The sequence below is a fragment of the Hyperolius riggenbachi genome, chromosome 1, assembly GCF_040937935.1.
Source record: "Hyperolius riggenbachi isolate aHypRig1 chromosome 1, aHypRig1.pri, whole genome shotgun sequence".
NCBI lineage: Eukaryota > Metazoa > Chordata > Amphibia > Anura > Hyperoliidae > Hyperolius > Hyperolius riggenbachi.
The window spans coordinates 90,515,904-90,536,994 of record NC_090646.1 but is presented as its reverse complement, the minus strand read 5'-3'; positions in this window follow the sequence as shown (position 1 = coordinate 90,536,994).

Here is a 21,091-nt window from a genome sequence, read left to right as displayed (position 1 = left end):
ATTGTCACTAAGAAGAGAAGTCGTCTAGGTCAAAAAAGTGTTCAGTACCTCACCTTTATCAAAATGGATGAGGCATGGATCCTGGAGGGCTATTGCCCGCCCAAAGACTAAGTCAGTCCCCACACACAGCATCTCTGCCTGCACGCCGTGTGACTGCCTGCCCCATGACTAAGTCGGTCCCCACACAGCATCTCTGCCTGCAGGCCGCTTGACTGCCTTCTCCGCCACCACCAACAGGGTCCAGGACTCCAAGTTGATTCCTGAATTTTTAAGGCCGCTGATAGCAGCGGCCGCTATATTAATTTTTCTGGTGCGTGTACATGCCTGCCTAATTTTTCTGGCTGCACTGCAGCTGTAACAACAAAACAAAAGGCATGTACATGTGTCAATTCCCCTTCGTGATCGTTACCTTGCCGCGGTGAAAGGGCTTGCGTATCACAATAAAGCAATGACCGCTGGCTATATGAGCGCCTCGAGGGTGGCACACCCAAGATAATAAGGTCATTGCTTCTTTGTGGACAGACCAAATTCGATCAGCTGAACAGTCACTGTTGCTCTATCATTGAGCTACCTTAGCCCGGACACCATATGGGCTTGAAAACCGCCATGGTCTGCACTCTCGTCATGGTGCGCACCAGTCCAGCACGACCGTCACTACACAGACAGCTGTTTGCGGTGCGTTACACAGTGAGTTTGGTGTGTCAGTGTGAAGCAGTACACTAATTACACTACCTGACTGATGTATACACATGCAAGATGTTTGAAAGCACTTTAGGCCTGCAGTTTAGCATTCAATGTGATTTCTGCCCTTAAAACGTTGCTGTGCGTCAAACCCAGATTATTCCCCAGGACTTTTGGCGTTTATCCCACTCTCCCATGCAAAGACTTAGGTATTAGACCCCTTGAAACATCTTTTCCATCATTTTTGTGGCTAGCATAAATATTTGTAGTTTTCAAAGTTTGCCACCCTATTGAAGTCTATTGCGGTTCGAAAAGTTCGCACGAACTTGCGTTCGAGGTTCGTGATCCGAAAATTGGAGGTTCGCGCCATCCCTATTAATCAATAGCAATCCTTTACATTTTTGAAAGCTTGCACTAGACCATGTACAGTTAGTCATTAACGTATTACCTGAATCAACCTTTGTTGCTTTATTGTCTCTATAGCCATTTTCAAAGGAACATGGTGGGGGGGGGGGGGGGCTGGTAGCCATCTGTGCTGCTCAACTTTAAAGGGGAGAAATGTGTGGGGCATATATCTGCATATCTGCCACTCAGGACTGCCAAGACATAATTAAACAAATCTTTTGACATTACACATATGCTATATTACAATTGTATATTTGGCCGCCTGCCTGGAATTACAGCTTTAAATCAAAACAATTGCTGATAAACTGTTTCGGTGTTAATTCAAACGATAGCCCCATCAGCAGTATAACTTGGCAGAACAAAATCCAAGAAGAAAAAGGGAAAAAAACATAAATAAATGGAAGGCCTGAGCTACAAATTACAGGAGAAAGATGTGATGAAGTATAATGAAGTGAGAAATGGCTGCATTCTACAGATGCCATCCCACAAGCGGAGGGAGAGAGAGAAGAAGCGGGAGAGAGGGGGAAGCCTAGCCAGACTCACTGATAATCATGAAAACTGACAGAGCAGAAAGGCTACCATGTGAGAACTGCTGGAGGGAAAAAAACATCTCCAACACTGGAATAGACTCCACAGTCATCCATCCACCTGCGTCAGTGCCTCAGTCCTGCACATCTCACAGGTCACACGCTTTACCTGCTCATGACAGGCCGCACCAGAATAGATTTACTCTCAGTCAGTCATTTGTGAAGAGTCACTACTGAGGTTGTGAGGAGGAGAGATTACTATGAGGGATAAAACCACAGAAATTCTATGCTCTTCCATGAGATCTGTACGATGTGACGCAGTATATTTACCTGCAAATGTGAAGGATTGTAGCAAGGCCTGGAATTCTGGAAAGGCCATAAGGGCCCATGCCTTGGGCGGCTCCAGTCCATGGGGGCACCTGGACATGAAACAGGTGTCGCTATGAATGCTATGTGGAAGAGAAAGCTGCAAATGGGGAGCATTACATGAAAAGGGGAAGCCAATACCCAATTGAGCGCTTTATGGAAGAGAGAGGCTACAGTACATTGATGATACACATGAAAGAGGGGGCTGCACATGGAAGGGGAGGGGGCACTACTGAACATGGAAGGGGAGCCCCCACATGCTTGGCCTAGGGGTAGTAAAGGTATAAATCCAGCCTTGATTGTAATGTACAAAAATGTCAGATTTGCTCTGCTTTACCCTTTGGCAACGCAAATGAAAATGTAGTTTTTTTCGGTAAACAGAATAAAATCCATTTTCTGTTAAATAAAATAAAAAATCTATCAATCTATCTATCTGTAACCACCCCTCTAGGATGGAATTTTATTTTCACCCAGTTGGATCACTTTAATTTAATTTTTTGGTATAATACCTTGATATATCTGATCAGCTCCATTTTGATCAATTGTAAGCAGTTTATTAATCAAACGTTTCATGACACGTATTGGAAAATGTGTGTGTGTGTGTATGGGGGGAGTTGGGTAGCAGTGGATAATTGTCATATTAATTTAAATTGCGCAACGCATGAGGTCAAACTGTTGCCTGATAAGCAAGTGGAAAATCATTTGGCCCATTAAGTGGAACTGTACAACGCTTGTACGGGTGTACGGGGATTTACAGAAGGTAGTAAAAATGGAAGCAGGTGGTTTGGGGTCTCACCTGAGCTAGGTGCCGCTAAAGCACTAAATACCTCTCCTTCCGTGTTGCTGTGACTCGGAGGGGGAATAGTATTAACCACTTGAGGACCACAGTGATTAACCCCCCTAAAGACCAGGCCTTTTTTTGTGAAAATGGTCACTGCAGCTTTAAGGCCAAGCTGCACGGCAGCACAACACAGCACACGAGTGATCCCCCTCCCTTTTCCCCCCACCAACAGAGCTCTCTCAGATGTTTTTTTTTTAAAATAAATATTTATTTGTTTTTTTTTTTTATTTATTTATTGTTTTTTTTCATAATTTTACATTTCCCCCTCCCTCTCTACCCCAGTCAGCCAATCATAGCGATCGGCTGTGATAGGCTTCAGCCTATCGCTGCCGATCGCTCCTGTGTGTCCCAGGGGGACAGCCGTGTCACACAGCTGTCCCCAGAACAGCGCTGTACATGCTAATTAGATGGCGAAACTGCTGTCTAACAGTCTCCCGAGCGGCGATTGCCGCTTGGAGAATGAAGGTGGGGCGGAGCGCCCCCCCCCCTTCCCCCCAAGCAGGAGATGCGTGAGATATCCTGCAGTAGCTGGTTCCAGGACCTGACGCTAATTGGCGTTAGGCAGTCTGGGGGCTGCCGCCATGTTCACGCCCATTGGCGTGACGCAATTGTTAGGTAGTTAAACTCCGCCGGGAATTTGAGTGGCAGCAGGGTGAGCCATCATTCAGCTCACCCTGTGCCCAATTCATCAGTGGCGCACTAATACTTACACATTAAAAAATCTCCTCATGGGGGATTTTTAGGGTTTTCTTACAATTTTTCGTGATAGTAGTCCTTTAACCTTTTGGGGACCGCCGCAAGTAAATCCTTCACCGCACTTGTGTCTGTCTAAGCCTGATGTGGCGTATGACTTACACCACCTGCCGTTTCCACTCCTGACGCGATCATGCGCACCCGAGAGGGGAAATTAAGCTGTCATTTGACAACTGACATCTCCCCTCAGTGATCAGGAGCCATAGCAATTGGCTATCACTACGATCACCGGCGAAAAAGGGAAAATTAAATAAGTAAATGGAAGACCTGAGCTACAAATTACAGGCGAAAGATGTGATGAAGTAAGAAATGGCTGCATTCTACAGATGCCATCCCACAAGCAGAGGGAGAGAGAGAAGAAGCGGGAGAGAGGGGGAAGCCTAGCCAGACTCACTGATAATCATGAAAACTGACAGAGTAGAAATGCTACCATGTGAGGACTGCTGGAGGGAGGAAACCATATCCAACACTGGAATAGACTCCACAGCAATCCATCCACCTGAGTCATTGCCTCAGACAGATCCGCCGGCGGATCATAGTGATCACTGTTGGCAGCGACGGTCTGAGGGGAAAAAGAAGGCAGGGATTCACCTTCCTAAAGTTCCCTCGGCAATCAGCATTCCCCTTCGCTCTGTCTGGCATCCCTGTTCACTCTACGTTAAGTGTCAGGTCCCGGCTTGATGACGTCATCAAGCCGTGACCCGGAACTTAACGGCAGTGCGAGCAAGGATGCTAGCCAGAGCAGAGAGGGCTAAAACTGCTCATTGCTGGAGCCTGGAAGGTGAGTAAAGACTGCTAGGAATACGGGGGACACCTGGCCACACAGGGGACACCATTCCTAGCTAGCCACGGTAGGGATCCGGCTGCCAGACCCCCCCAAATGCGTCTCCCCCCACATGTAAAATGGCATGGTCCTTAAGGGGGAGGGGGGTTAGGCAGCTGATCCCCAAAGGGTTAATGTAGAAATCAAATCACCTGTTTTACACCTGTCTTTGCAGCTTCCTTAGCTCAGTACATGGCTAGACATAAGATATTCCTGCCTCTTCAAAAGAAAAACTACACTATCAGTTGTACACCTTTGTAGAGATGGCCCGAACCTCCGCTTTTCGGTTTGTGAACCGGGTTCGCGAACCTTTGCCACACGTTCGATTAGCGCAAACCTTCGCGAACCGCAATAGACTTCAATGGGGAAGTGAACTTTGAAAACTAGAAACATTTATGCTGGTCACTAAAGTGATGGAAAAGATGTTTCAAGGGCTTTAACACCTGGAGTGGGGCATGGTGGAGTGGGATAGAAGACAAAAGTCCCAGGCAAAAATCTGGATTTGACGCAAAGCAGCGTTTTAAGGGCAGAAATCACATTGAATGCTAAATTGCAGGCCTAACGTGTGTATACATCAATCAGGGAGTGTAATTAGAGTACTGCTTCACACTGACACACCAACGCACCACAAACAGCTGTTTGCGTAGTGTCGACCGTGCTGGACTGGTGCGCCCCATGGCGAGATTGCTCTTCCTCAGTGATATCAGGTAATGTCTGACTGCCTTATCAACTTTTGATGGTTCTTTCTCTACCATTGTTAAAGCTTACATCTATTTTTTTAAATACTTGTTCTGCTTGCTGTTCAGTACCTGCAACGAGAATCTTTTATGGAGGGCAAGTCTGCCATGTGAGTGACCACTGGTAATGGCCGAGGAATCCTGATTCGATTCCGGAGTGGGAGCCTAAGAAACGGCTACCTCCACCACACATCCAAGGAAGGCAGCAGGCACACTGTGGGCAAAGGAGCAGGGACGGCTACCACCACACATACAAGGAAGGCAGCAGGCACGCTGTGGGCAAAGGAGCAGGAACATCTACACAGTGGCGTTCTGTCCATTGGGCGCACAGGGGCGCCACGCACCGGGTGACAGGCGGGGATGGGGGTGTCAAAGAAGCCAGCCCAACCTATCACAAATTTTAAGCCAGCAGTACATGCTCCGCCTCCCTTCTATTCATTGCATGTTGGCAGCCGGCTAAAACCCCTTTTGGCCCCGCCTCCGCCACCTCGGCTGTCAGTTCAGCCGTCCTCCGGAAATCCACCTTCAGCGGGAAGCCGCTCAGGGCTGCACACGTGGGACGCACATGGGATCTCTGCAGTGATCCCAAACCACGGCTACTGCCGCCACCGCGGCACCGCAGCACCCTGGGACCATCACCAGACGCCAAATGCTTCCAAGAAAAGACTTGCTCTGCTCCTCCATCCAGGCTCTGGCGGGCCCATCCATGCTGCAGCTCCTCCACCGCTGCAGCCATGACAACCAGATGCCGCCTGCCTGCCGCTTCCTTGTGGCTGCTTATCTCCCGACAAGCTGGGCCACCCAGGTACACCTTTGGTGAACATTACCATGGGACACTTCCGCTGGACAGTACACCTCTGTCTCTCCTGCCTGTCTCTCCCTCCTGTCTGTCTCTCCTCTGTCTGTCTCTCCTCTGTCTGTCTCTCCTCTGTCTGTCTCTCCTCTGTCTGTCTCTCCTCTGTCTGTCTCTTCTGTCTGTCTCTACTCTGTCTGTCTCTCCTCTGTCTGTCTCCTCTGTCTGTCTCTTCTGTCTGTCTCTCCTCTGTCTGTCTCTCCTCTGTTTGTCTCTCCTCTGTCTGTCTCTCCCTCCTGTCTGTCTCTCCTCTGTCTGTCTCTCCTCTGTCTGTCTCTCCCTCCTGTCTGTCTCTCCCTCCTGTCTGTCTCTTCTCTGTCTGTCTCTCCCTCCCTCCCTCCTGTCTGTCTGTCCCTCCCTCCCTCCCTCCTGTCTGTCTCCCCCTCTCTCCCTCCCTCCTGTCTGTCTCTCCCTCCTTCCTGTCTGTCTCTCCCTCTCTCCTGTCTGTCTCTCCTTCCTGTCTGTCTCTCCCTCCCTCCTGTCTGTCCCTCCCTCCTGTCTGTCCTTCCCTCCTGTCTGTCCCTCCCTCCTGTCTGTCCCTCCCTCCTGTCTGTCTCTCCCTCCTGTCTGTCTCTCCCTCCTGTCTGTCTCTCCCTCCCTCCTGTCTGTCTCTCTCCCTTCTGTCTGTCTCTCTCCTGTCTCTCCCTCCTGTCTGTCTCTCCCTCCCTCCGGTCTGTCTCGCCCTCCCTCCTGTCTGTCTCGCCCTCTCTCCTGCCCTCCCCCCTGTCTGTCTCTCCTCTGTCTCTCCCTCCCTCCTGTCTATCTCTCCCTCCCTCCTGTATGTCTGTCTCTCCCTCCCTCCTGTCTGTCTCTCTCTCCCTCCTGTCTGTCTCTCCCTGCTGTCTCTCTCTCTCTCTCCCCCTGCCGTCTCTGTCTCTCTCCCTGCTGTCTCTCTCTATCCCTGCTGTCTGTCTCTCTCTCTCCCTGTCTGTCTGTCCCTTCCTCCTGTCTGTCTCTCCCTCCCTCCTATCTGTCTCTCCCTCCCTCTCTCCTGTCTGTCTCTCCCTCCCTCTCTCCTGTCTCTCCCTCCCTCCTGTCTCTCTCCCTCCTGTCTGTCTCTCCCCTGTCTCTCCCTCCTTCCTGTCTCTCCCTCCTGTCTGTCTCTCCCTCCCTCCTGTCTGTCTCGCCCTCCCTCCTGTCTGTCTCGCCCTCTCTCCTGCCCTCCTTCCTGTCTGTCCCTCCTCTGTCTCTCCCTCCCTCCTGTCTATCTCTCCCTCCCTCCTGTATGTCTATCCCTGCTGTCTGTCTCTCTATCCCTGCTGTCTGTCTCTCTCTCCCTGTCTGTCTGTCCCTCCCTCCTGTCTGTCTGTCCCTCCCTCCTGTCTGTCTCTCTATCCCTGCTGTCTCTCTCTCTATCCCTGCTGTCTCTCTCTCTCTCTCTCTCTCTCTCCCTGCTGTCTGTCTCTCTCTCCCTCCTGTCTGTCTCTGCTCTGTCTCTCCCTCCTGTCTGTCTCTCTCTCCTGTCTCTCTGCTCTTTCTCTTCCTGCTCTCTCCCTCCTGTCTCTCTCTCTCTCTCTCTCTCTCTCTCTCTGCCCTGTCTCCCACTCCTGACTCTCTCTCTCTCTGCTCTGTCTCTTCCTCCTCTCTCTCTCTCTCTCTCTCTCTCTCTCTCTGCTCTGTCTCTTCCTTCTCTCTCTCTCTCTCTCTCTCTCTCCCTCCTGTCTCTCTCTCTCTCTCTGCCCTGTCTCCCACTCCTGACTCTCTCTCTCTCTCTGCTCTGTCTCGACCTCCTCTCTCTCTCGCTTTCTCTCTCTCCCTACTGTCTCTCCCTCCTGTCTATCTCTCTCTCTCCTGTCTCTCCCTCATGTCTATCTCTACTCAGTCTCTTTCTCTCCTGTCTCCCCTTCCTCTCTCTCTTCTCCGTGTCTTTGTCTCGTCCTCCTGTCTCTCTCTGCTCTGTCTCTCCCTCCTGTCTCGCTTCGCTCTCTTCTCTACCTGTCTCTCCCTTCTGTCTCTCTCTCCCTCTTTCTCTTCCCTCTCTCTCGCTCCGCTCTCTTTTCTACCTGTCTCTCCCTTCTGTCTCTCTTTCTCTTCCCTCTCTCTCTCTCCTCTCTCTCTCCTGTCTCTCTCCTCTGTCTCTCCCGCCTGTCTCTCTCCCCATCTCTCTCTGCTCTGTCTCTCTTTGCTCTGTTTCATTCCCTCCTCTGTCTCTCCCTCCTGTCTCTCTGCTCTGTCTCTCTCCTCTTTCCCTCTGGTCTCTCTCCCTCCTGTCCTCTGCTCTGTCTCTCTCTCTCTCCTGACGCTCTCCGCTCTATCTTCCTTCTGTCTCTCTGTGTGTGTGTGCACACCTGGGGGTCACTCAGTCAGAATTACATTGGCCATATACAGGGGAGATCTAACTGTATACACTGGAGATCTGATTATATACGAGGGATCTGACTATGTACAATGGCTATGTACAGGAGGATCTGACTGTATACATTGGCTATATATAGGGGAGGATCTGAATATATACGCTGGCTATAATACTAAAGGGGGGTCTGACTATATACAATGGCTATATACTAAAGAGATATCAAGCTATATATACTGTAATTGGGTATAATGTTAGTTCCCGATCCTAAATGGGGGGTTATCTAGCTACCTATACAATAAATGGTGGAGGTCATCTGGCTACCTGCGCTAAAGGGGGGTTATCTGGCTACCTAATAGCTGTCACATTATATATATATATTGGCAAAACACTGCTGCATCATATGTATTTTGTAGGGAGACACTGCTTATTGTGGCTATACTACACCACCTATACTGGGGGCAACAATTCCAGGCTGCATATACTGAGGGCACCTATACCTGGCATTACCCGCCGTGGTGTGCTTAGCATGCCACACTCCTTTACTTTTTTTTGGGGGGGGGTGTAATTTAAGACCCAGCACCGGGTGTCAAATGCCCTAGGTACGCCACTGCGTCTACCACACATCCAAGGAAGGCAGCAGGCATGGCACGCATGTCCTGAAGTAGTGACCAAAATAAAACAATACAGGAGCACTTTCGAGGCCCTGCTAGATATGTGAGATGAATCAACTTTAAATCCTTTAACGAGAATCTGTTATGGAGGGCAAGTCTGCCATCTATTCAAGTGAAAGGTATGCACTGACTTGACTAATACAATGTGCAGTCACACAGGTGCAGTTAACAGGTATGCATGGAGTGGTATATCACACAGCATGCACTCACATAGGTAGGTGGGTGCACTGAACACAACAGGTAGGTATATGCAGTGATGAGGTCGGTGCACTGAACACAACACCTAAGTATATGCAGTGATGAGGTGGGTGCACTGAACACAACACCTAGGTATATGCAGTGATGGGTATTAAAATGTGCACCTGTCACACACAGACAGGTAGCGGACAGGCACAGTGATACTGCATGTGTTCAACTCACGTAGGTAGGTGGGTGCACTGTGAACAACAGGTAGGTAGGCATATGCAGTGATGGGTATTTCAATGTGCACATGTCACATACAGACAGGTAGCGGACAGGCACAGTGACACTGTGTGTGCTCAACTCACGTAGATAGGTGCTTGCACTGTGAACAACAGGTAGGTAGGTAGGTATATGCAGTAATGGGTATTACAATGTGCACCTGTCACACACAGACAGGTAGCGGACAGGCACAGTGACACTGCATGCGCACAGCTCACGTAGGTGGGTGGGTGCACAGTGAACAACAGGTAGGTATATGCAGTGATGAGTAATATGCACCTTTCACACACACAGGTAGTCACTGAATGTGCTGGGCCTGGCAGTGGCACACACAGTATGAATTATCAAAGCTGTCTATGCAACACAAGTGTCAGTGGGACACACAGAAAAAAAACAGATCACAAGAACAAAATTAGCTCTCAAAAGAGCTGTTGTGGGGTGCTATTTTAGCAATAAGAATCAGCAAGGAACAAGCTAAGAAGCCTACAAGAGCCTAACTAATCTTTCCCTATGCGAGAGTCTGCAGCAGCTGTCCCTTCTCTATTTACTGCAGGCACACGAGTGAGTATAATGGCCGGCGATGCCTGCCTATTATAAGGGAGGGAGTGGCTCCAGGAGGGAGTCTAGCCTGATTGGTTACAATGTGCCTGCTGACTGTGATGTAGAGGGTCAAAGTTGACCCAATGGTGCACTATGGCGGCGAATCGAACTTCTGGTAAAGTTCACGGTTCTCCGTGATAAGCATCTCGCAACACTGAGAAGCATACACAACATGGAGAAGAGCTTGGATCTCACGATCCAGACACTGGATGGAACCGTTGAAGATGAGGAGGGTGGAGTACAGCCAGACCAAGAAGTAGAGGCAGCCGCTAGTTGGGTCACAGTTAGAAGGGGTAGGGGAAAAAGTGGCAGGGAGGCTAGTCCCGAGTTGTCCCTCACAAATAAGTATGCTTGTTTGCGTAATATTGGGGAGGATGATTCAGGAGTAGCAATGCTGCAGCAGGATGTGCTCCTTAGCAACCAAGGGGCAGACTGCTGTAACGAGAAAGGGAATAGGAGTGCAGCTAAGGCTAGACAGGTACTGGTGGTAGGGGATTCAATTATTAGGCGCACAGATAGGGTAATCTGTCGAAGAAACCGCGAATGCCGTACAGTCTGTTGCCTCCCGGGTGCTCGGGTTCGGCATGTAGCGGAAAGAATTGACAGATTACTGGGTGGGGCTGGGGAAGACCCGGCTGTCATGGTACACATTGGCACCAATGACAAAGTTAGTGGGAGATGGAAGGTCCTCAAAAATGATTTTCAGGTACTTGGAGATAAACTTAAAGCAAGGACCTCCAAGGTGGTGTTTTCTGAAATACTGCCAGTGCCACGTGCTACATCTGAGAGACAGAGGGAGCTTAGGGAGTTAAATAAGTGGCTGAGAAATTGGTGTAGGAAGGAAGGGTTTGGGTTCCTGGAGAACTGGGCAGACTTTGCAGTCGGCTACAGGTTCTACAGCAGGGATGGGCTGCACCTTAATGGGGAGGGTGCAGCTGCATTGGGGGAGAAGATGGCTAAACGGTTGGAGGAGATTTTAAACTAGGATCTGGGGGGAGGCGGGAGGATAAAGTCTCAATACATAGACAAGATGAGGTAAAAAGACAGTGGGAACCTATCATTATGGAGGGTGGAGAGGGGGGTGGGGACAGTGTAAAGATTAAGGAGGTTGGTAAAAATTCAAGTAGCCCATTTCATGTAAACAAAATTGGTAAATGCGGTGGTAAAAATATAAAGTGCATGGTAACCAATGCTCGGAGCCTTGCAAATAAAATAGACGAACTAGAGTTCATTCTGAATGACAAAGGCTATGACATTGTGGGAATAACCGAGACATGGATGGATGAAAGCCATGACTGGATAGCTAATTTAAAAGGATACAATGTGTTTAGGAGGGATAGAACAGGGAAAAAAGGTGGAGGGGTTTGTCTCTTTGTTAAGAATTCTCTTACAGCTGTCCTCAACGATGAGATGGAGGAAGATTGCGAAGATGTGGAGTCCGTTTGGGTAAATATTCATGGTGGAAATAAAAGTTGCCAATTGCTTATTGGGGTATGCTACAGGCCACCTCTTATTAATGAAGCTGCAGAACTGCGATTACTACAGCAGATTGAAAAAGCTGCAGGTAAAAATGAGGTCATAATTATGGGCGACTTCAACTTTCCAGACATTGACTGGAGTATTGAGGCTACCCATTCTGGTAAAAGCAGCAGATTTCTGGCAGCACTACAGGACAATTACTTGACTCAAATGGTAACTGAACCAACTAGGGGGAATGCGTTACTGGATCTGATCATTTCTAATAGACCAGATAATGTATCAAATGTGCAGGTTCAAGAACATTTGGGAAATAGTGATCACAACATGATAACGTTTGAGCTGGTGACTGATAGGCCAAGGGGCAGCGGGACCACTAAAACTATGAACTTTAGAAAAGCAAAGTTCACTCAAATTAGGCAGGCACTAAGTTTGGTGAACTGGGATAATGTACTACAAGGGGAAGACACTGAAGGGAAATGGCAAGCTTTTAAACTTATACTCAATCAATACTGTAGTATGTATATCCCATATGGAAACAAAATGTCTAGGAATAAAAAAAGGCCTCTATGGATGAATAGAAAGGTTAAAGATAAAATGAAGAGGAAAAAGAATGCCTATAAGGTCTTAAAACAGGAGGGGACCGAGGCTGCACTAAGCAATTATAAGGAGTGCAATAAAAATTGTAAAAAAGAAATTAGGCAGGCAAAGATTGAAGCTGAAAAACAAATCGCTAAGGATATCAAATCTAACCCAAAAAAGTTTTACAAGTACATTAACTCTAAAAAAAGAAAGGTTGACTGTATAGGACTCCTAAAGGATGAGGATGGGAACTCAATGGTGGATGACCAAGGTAAGGCAGAGTTATTAAATGCTTTCTTTGCTTCTGTCTTCACAAAAGAAACAGCACTGTTGCAAACTACAGAGGCGGAAGAGTCTCAATCTTCTAACTGTAATATTAAATACTTAACGCAGGAAGAAGTGAAGGCAAGACTAAATAAATTAAAAATAGACAAGGCACCTGGCCCGGATGGCATGCATCCTCGGGTCCTAAGGGAATTAAGTTCAGTTATAGATAAACCCCTTTATCTTATCTTTTGTGACTCTCTTGCAACTGGCAGAGTCCCAGTGGATTGGCGTACAGCCCACGTTTTCCCATTATTTAAGAAGGGCAAAAAATCTGATCCAGGAAATTATAGACCTGTAAGTTTAACATCAGTTGTATGCAAACTATTTGAGGGGTTACTAAGAGATACTATACATGACTTCATAGTAGAAAATAATCTTATTTCTCAGCATCAACATGGGTTTACTAAAGACAGGTCCTGTTTGACTAACATGCTCAGCTTTTATGAGGTAGTGAATGCTAATATGGATATTGGGAATGCTGTAGATGTGATATACTTGGACTTTGCAAAGGCCTTCGACACTGTTCCCCACAAAAGTCTGGTGCAAAAGTTGAGAATGCAAGGACTGGGGAAGAGTCTGTGTTCATGGATAGGGAACTGGCTAATGGACAGAAAACAAAGAGTTGTGGTCAATGGATCATACTCAAAATGGGAGACTGTTAGCAGTGGGGTCCCACAGGGGTCTGTTCTGGGTCCAGTGCTCTTCAATTTATTTATTAATGACCTAGTAGATGCAGTAGTGAGCAATGTTGCTATTTTTGCAGATGATACAAAATTGTGCAGAATCATTAACTCTCAGGAAGATAGTGTCATATTGCAACAGGATCTGGATAGGATGGCTATATGGGCACATACATGGCAGATGAAATTCAATGTTGACAAATGTAAGGTCATGCATTTTGGACGTACGAATGGTCTAGCACCATACAAAATAAATGGGATACAGTTGGGGACATCAAACTTGGAGAAGGACTTAGGAGTACTCATTGACAACAAGTTAAATAATCGTACTCAATGCCAAGCAGCTGCAGCTAAAGCTAACAAAATTTTGGGATGCATTAAAAGGGAAATAAAAACTCGAGATGCTAGCATAATATTGCCCCTGTTTAACTCTCTAGTAAGGCCACATCTGGAATATGGAATTCAGTTCTGGGCACCACATTACAAAAAAGATATTGCAGTTTTAGAGCAGGTGCAGAGACGAGCAACAAAATTGATGCGTGGGATGGAAGGTCTCACTTATCAAGAAAGGTTAGATAAACTGGGTTTATTTAGTCTAGAGAAAAGACGCCTTAGAGGGGATCTAATTAACATGTATAAATACATCAGAGGGCAATATAATACCTTGGCGGATGAGCTTTTTGTCCCTAGGCCTTCTCAAAGGACTAGAGGACATGATCTGCGCATGGAGGAAAAACGTTTTAGCCATTTATTTAGGAAAGGGTTCTTTACAGTAAGAGTGATTAAGATGTGGAATGCATTGCCACAGGAAGTCGTTATGGCAAACTCTATACCTGCATTTAAAGGGGGCTTAGATGCTTTCCTTGCGTTGAAAGACATCCATGGCTACAATTACTAGGTAATGCCTAATGATGTTGATCCAGGGATTTTATCTGATTGCCATCTGGAGTCGGGAAGAAATTTTTTTCCTTTAGGGGCTAATTGGACCATGCCTTGTAAGGGTTTTTTCGCCTTCCTCTGGATCAACAGGGATATGTGAGGGAGCAGGCTGGTGTTGTACTTTGTACTGGTTGAACTCGATGGACGTATGTCTTTTTTCAACCAAAATAACTATGTAACTATGTAACTATGTAACTATGTAACCCCCGGAAGTTCGCCGGCGAACCGTTCGGGCCATGTCTAAACCTTTGTGCTTTACTTCCTCCAAATATTCCTGCTTTGTTGATGTTTTACACCACTCGAAAATTCCATTTACTATTAGAGAATAAGTGCACTTTTAAATACACTTACCAGGTTCTAACTAGCCTGGCGACAACAGTAACAAAGCAATGCCAGTTAGAGTACAAGTGTTTTAGCTGCCTATAAAAAGTGTGTGTGATGGCGTGAGTTAAAATGGACTTTCAGAGGCTTTTAAACCCTAGCTTTCTTTCCTTATATATAATTATGTGTGTGAGCCAAAAAGTGATAATAAAAAAAAAAAAGTCTCTTTCTGGTAGTCTAAACATTTAGAGATTGTTGTCTCACTTAATGTAACGTGGTAGTATTTCTAACTTGCCGATCGCTGTAACTGCAGAATACTCAACTAAACCATGAGAAAGGAAAGAAGACAACAGGACAAATGTCATAATTGGATAAAGTTTGCATCAAACTTCTGACTCTGCCCATCTCAGTAAATTATATTTTTTAATATATACAGTGCTGCCCATAATTATTCATACCCCTGGCAAAATTAATGTTACTTTTATTCAACCAGCAAGTAATATTTTGATGGGAAATGACATAGGAGTCTCCCAAAATATAATACGACGATGTACAAGAGACATTATTGTGGAAAAAAATTCAGCTTTTATTTACATTTGAGCAAAAAGTGCCCAGTCCAACATTATTCATACTCTTCAAAACTGTCACAGTCTGGGGGAAAATCCAAAGTTCTATATTATTCCAAAAAGTCCAAGCTTTTCTAAAGGATACTAATTACCCTGATTAATTGGGAACAGCTGTTCTAATGAACTCAACAGGTGAATAACAGCAGTTCTCTGCAGTTGATTTGTGGACAGTCATGGCTAAGACAAAGGAGCTTAATAAGCACCTGTGGCTGCTCATTGTGGCTGCTCACAAGTCAAGAAAGGGCTACAAGGCCATTTCTAAATGTTTTCATGTTTCAGTGGCTACAGTGCAAAGTATTATTAAAAAATACAAGATGTTCCGCACTGTGGAAAATCTCAGAGGATGTGGTCGGAAGCCAAAAGTGACACCTGCGCTGGCCAGGAGGATATTGAGAGAGGTGAAGAATCCAAGGATAACCTCAAAGGCCATCCTGGTGAATCTTGGCTCTGCTGGTGGCAAGGTCTCAATGCAGACACTACAATGGACACTGCACACTTCTGGGTTCCACGAAAGCAGACCAAGGCGGACGCCACTTCTCCAGATAAGGCTCCGAAAAGCTCACTTGGCCTTTGCAAATGCTCATTTGGACAAAGAAGAAGACTTCTGGTCTTCTGTGTTATGGCCAGATGAAACAAAAATTGAATTGTTTGGGCACAATGATGATGCCTTTATTTGGCATAAAAAAGGAGAAGCCTTCAACCCAAATAACACTATCCCCACTGTCAAACATGGTTTTGGGAACCTAATGCTTTGGGGTTGTTTTTCAGCCAATGAAGCAGGGAACCTAATCACAGTAAACGGAACCATGAAAAAAGAGCAATACATGAGGATTCTCAATGACAACATCAGGCAGTCTGCAGAGAAATTTGGCCATGGGCACCAGTGGACATTTCAGCATGACGATGACCCAAAACACACAGCAAAAGTGGTGAAGAAATGGTTAGCAGACAACAACATTAACGTTTTGGAGTGGCCCAGCCACAGTCCTGACTTAAATTACTATTATTATTGATTTATAAAGCGCCAACATATTCTGTGGCACTGTACAAAGTAAGAAACAAACATGGGGTACATAATACAGACAATGGTGTACAATTGAGAATCTGTGGAGGGAGCTAAACATCAGGATGATGGCAAGAAGACCCTCCAACCTGAAATTTTTGGAGCTCATTGCTAAAGATGAATGGGCAAAAATACCTGTGGAGACAATTATAGGAAGCATTTGATTGCTGTAATAGGCTTTTCTATTGATTATTGAGAAGGGTATGAATATTTTTGGACTGGACACTTTTTTCTCAAATGTAAATAAAAGCTGCAAATTTTTTCTTTCCACAATAACGCCTCTGGTACATCCTCTTATTATCTTTTGGGAGACACCTATGTCATTTCCCATCAAAAAATGACTTGCTGGTTGAATAAAAATAAATTTATGTCAAAATTTGCCAGGGGTATGAATAATTATGGGCAGCACTGTATCTCAAGAGGGTATATCATTATTATATTTTGGGCTTGTAGTTAGTGATGGACATGAAACTAAAAAAATGCACCTTTATTTCCAAATAAAATATTGTCACCATACATTGTACTAGGGTTATAACTTAATTGTTGCAATAACCGGGACAAATGGGCAAATAAAATGTATGTCTTTTATCCACAGTAGAACATTTTTAAAACTATAATGGCCGAAAACTGAGAAATATTGATTTTTTTTCCATTTTTCTCTTATTATTCCCATTATAATGCATTTAAAATAGAATAATTCTTAACATAATGTACCACCCAAAGAAAGCCGAATTGGTGGCGGAAAAAAGCAAGGTATAGATAATTTTGTTGTGATAAGCAGTGATAAAGTAATTGGGGAGTGAAAGGGAGGAGCACTGAAATGTGAAAATTCCTCTCGTCCATAAGGTGAAAACAACCTACAGCCTGAAATGGTTAAGTGGAAATAAATATGGTAACCTCCATATTCCTCCGAATGCATAATATGCTTAAAGAGATAAGAGAAACTCCGACCAAGAATTGAACTTTATCCCAATCAGTAGCTGATACCCCCTTTTACATGAGAAATCTATTCCTTTTCACAAACAGACCATCAGGGGGCGCTGTATGGCTGATATTGTGGTGAAACCCCTCCCACAAGGAAATTCTGAGTACGTACTCTTGGCAGTTTCCTGTCTGTGAACCCTGTTGCATTGTGGGAAATAGCTGTTTACAGCTGTTTCCAACTGCCAAAACAGCAAGCAGCAGCTACATCACTTGCCAGCATTAAAAATGTCACCATGTGATAAATGTCAGAATATAAATCAGGGATTTACAATATTTTACAATGGGCAAACACTGACTAAATCATTTATACATAATTATTGTAAAAATGAAGCACTTTTTTATTACATTATTTTCACTGGAGTTCCTCTTTAAAATGCGTATTCCTTATAGGGTTATTTTAACTGTAGGAGAGATGGAATTTTGAGACCACTAAAGAGTGGTGACTGAATTAAAAGACTGCCTAAAAACAATTTCAGTTTGACTGATTTTTCTATTAATGACAAAAATTGCACCAATTCCTTTTTTAAACGTCCCAAATATATCTCTGTCCATTCATAACTTGATAAACTAATGAAACAATGCACTATATTGAGGTTTTGTAACGCTAATAACAGCTTATTGTTTAAGCATAGTGTTATTCACACAAATACAGTATGTGTTTTCAAGAAACTAGGAACTTTTTATATATGGTATATATAAGAAAGTTCTTTGGCCTGAGGTTTTCAACCATGACTCACTAGTTCTTCTCATTACCCAGCAGACTGTTCCCTTTGTCACCTCTTATTTTAATTATAAGACACCCTGCTGTGACCAAGAGTGTCAAATTAGTTGAGACCTCAAGAAACACAATTCTTTTTCACTCCTGTTCCTTTAGTTGACATGAGAACAGGTTTTGTCTTGTGTTCCATGCATTAAGTTGACATTTTTTAGGAAAAATGCATTTTGCCTTTGCCACAGCCTGCTTAAAGTGAACCAAGCGGCATGTTTAGCCTCCAGGGCATCTCAAAAGCACATAAAAATGCATACTAACAATGTGGTTCATTATTAAAAAAAATCAATTCTATCTCTTCTTTTTACATTTAAATGTTTGTTAGAGGCTTTTATTGCCCTACTTCCATTATGGCATGCCATCCATAGAAAGAGCAAGCATATAAGGACTGCTGTAATTAGCTGTAGTAAGGAGACATAGGACACTGTACTTCAAACAGATTACAGAATCCAAACTTGATTACATTTAGGGCCGGTTTATGCAACAATGGGGCACCAGGGCAAAATAAACCTGGGGGGCCCCCCCAACAGATACCCGGAACAAAAATCGGCATTAAGGGACCTTTTTTGCAGCTGGTATAGTCAGGGTGTGAAGCCCCAATCGGTCAGAGCTCCACATTCTGGCTACCCCAGCCTGCATGGGGGACAAGGGGTTAAAAAGTTGCAGGAGGGGGGACCCCACATAATTAAAAAAAAAAAAATTCCCACACTCTAAACATAAAAAAAAATTTGGGAAAATAGGAAAAAATGCCAGGGATCTTCATGCAGCCATATTGCGGCTGTATATCGATCCCTGGCCAAAGCGCTGCGGCTGCGTATAGACCCCCTGGAAACCCCATCAGGAAATGTATTGCACTTTCTTTTGATGCATGTAAAATTACACTACTGTTAGGTTTGCTACTAAAAGTGACATTTACCGCATTTAAAAGTATACTTTTTTCCTTTGAAATTTTAAAATCCATTTTCTCAAAAACTATAAGGTCTTTTTGAAAAATTGTTTTTTCCTCTTATTCCCAATGACCCCCTTAACATATCCTGCAAATTTAGGGTTTCTAGCATTTAAGGTGGATTTGCTATTAACCATTAATGTCGGCAGGTTTTTAAATGTGTATTTTTTTTCCATTGAAACTTTAAAATCGATTTTCTCAAAAACTATAAGGTCGATTTGAATTTTTTTTCCTCTTGTAGCCACTGGGGGCCCCTACAAGCTCTGGGGCCCTGGGACAATTGCCCCCTTTGCCTCTATGGTAGCACCGGCCCTGATTACATTCACCTCTTCCCCCAGACAAATAAGGGCAGAGGAAAGGGAAAGAGAGAAAATGGCAGCTCCTACAGCTATTAGAAACCAGGACAAACTGCAGGAATAAGCTTTAAAGGGAACCTGAATTCAGAGGGATATGGAGGCTGACATATTTATTTCCTTTTAAACAATACCAGTTGCCTGGCTATCCTGCTGATCCTCTGCCTTAGATCATTTTAGCCATAGACCCTGAACAAGCCTGCAGGTCAGATGTTTTTGGCAAAACCTAAAAAGATGAGTTACATGCATGTTCAAGTGTGTGATTTAGACACTACTGCAGCCAAAGAGATCAACAAGGCGGCCAGGAAACTGTAATTGGTGTTGTTTAAAAGGAAATAAATATGGCAGCCTCCATATCCCTCTAACTTCAGGTTCCCTTTAAAGGACACCTGAACAAATTGAGATTGATATGGAGGCAATGTTATTTCCTTTTAAACAGTACCAGTTGCCTGGAATCATGCTTGCTGATCATCTGCCTCTTATACTCATAGCCATAGACCCTAAGCCAGCATGTAGATCAGATGTTTTTGACTGAAGTCTGACTGGATTAGCTGCATGCTTGTTTCTTGTGTGTAATCTAGATACGACTACAGCCAATGAAATCAGCAGGATGCCAGGCAACTGGTATTGTTTAAAAGTGAATAAACATGGCCGCCTCCATATCCTTCTCAGTTCAGGTTTACTTTATTATTCAAAATTAAAGTTAGTTTTGCCAGGAACTCTCAAGCTACTATGATTTGATTGCCTTAACCTCCTGCTACGTAATGAACAAATCCATATAGAAGAGTCTCCATTTCAGAAGTGGGGTCCTCCTAGATTTTCACTGTCATATAAACTTTGACCTGGAGGTCAAAAGTACATAAGTCATCAGCTACACCACTTGTGTTGAGTTTGTCATATAAGAAGGTTCAGGTAACAGGAGGCACTTTTTATACTTGAATGATCCAATATTTCAGCCCCCAGAAGACCCCAAAAGGGACTGAACCTCGCCATGCACCAGGCCCAGGCTAATGGATACTGTCTGTGAAGCCCACCCATCATTCAGGCAACCCATTACTTTTTTAAGGCCCCCTGAAACCACTGGCAATTGGCTTTAGTTACTGTTTACTGGCACAACAAACGGGCACATTCTGCTGCACAGGGGAGCTGCAGATATTAGGAGAGAGATACACATGGAAATGTAAGGGAGTCTGTTAGACCTTAGGGACTGACCATGGATTGGGGACTATTGCTGCACATAGAGGAGGGGATTTTTTTGCACCCCAAAGCTGACCATGAAAACGAATGGCTGTTGCATGTGAGTGTTGCTTTCTGGACTTGGTGAGAACCAAGCAACAATGATATTCATGCATGGGCGTACCAATAGGCCCTGCAGGCCCTGCTTCCGTTTTGTGAGGGGTGGCAGCATGAGGGGAAAGCCTTGGCCACAGTCGGCGGGGAGAGGGGAAGTTCCCCCCCCTCTCCCTCACCTCGGGGCTCTCCCCTCTGCGATCCCCTCCAGCTAGTTACCGTGTTTGCAGCGGGCAGCAGCGGGCAGATTCATACCTTCTTCCTTGTGTTCCACCGCATACACCTCGCTCTAGCGGCTGGATGTCACTTCCGGAAGTGACGTCAGCCGCTAGAACGAGGAGTATGCGGTGGAACGCAAGGAAGAAGATATGTATCTGCCCGCCACTGCCCGCTGCCCACACGGGGCCCCCTGCAGAATTTCATTGCGGGCCCTCCCCCTCCCCTCCCCGGGGCCCGCTCAGGGCCGTTTTGTGGGGGCTGGAGGGGTGGCAGCATTCGGGGAAAGCCTTGGCCACAGTCGGTGGGGAGAGGGGAAGTTCCCCCCTCTCCCTCACCTTGGGGCTCTCCCCTCTGTGCTCCCCTCCAGCTAGTTGCCGTGTGGGCAGCGGGCAGCGGCGGGCAGATACATATCTTCTTCCTTGCGTTCCACCGCATACACCTCACTCTAGCGGCTGACATCACTTCCGGAAGTGACGTCACTTGGTGTATGCGGTGGAACGC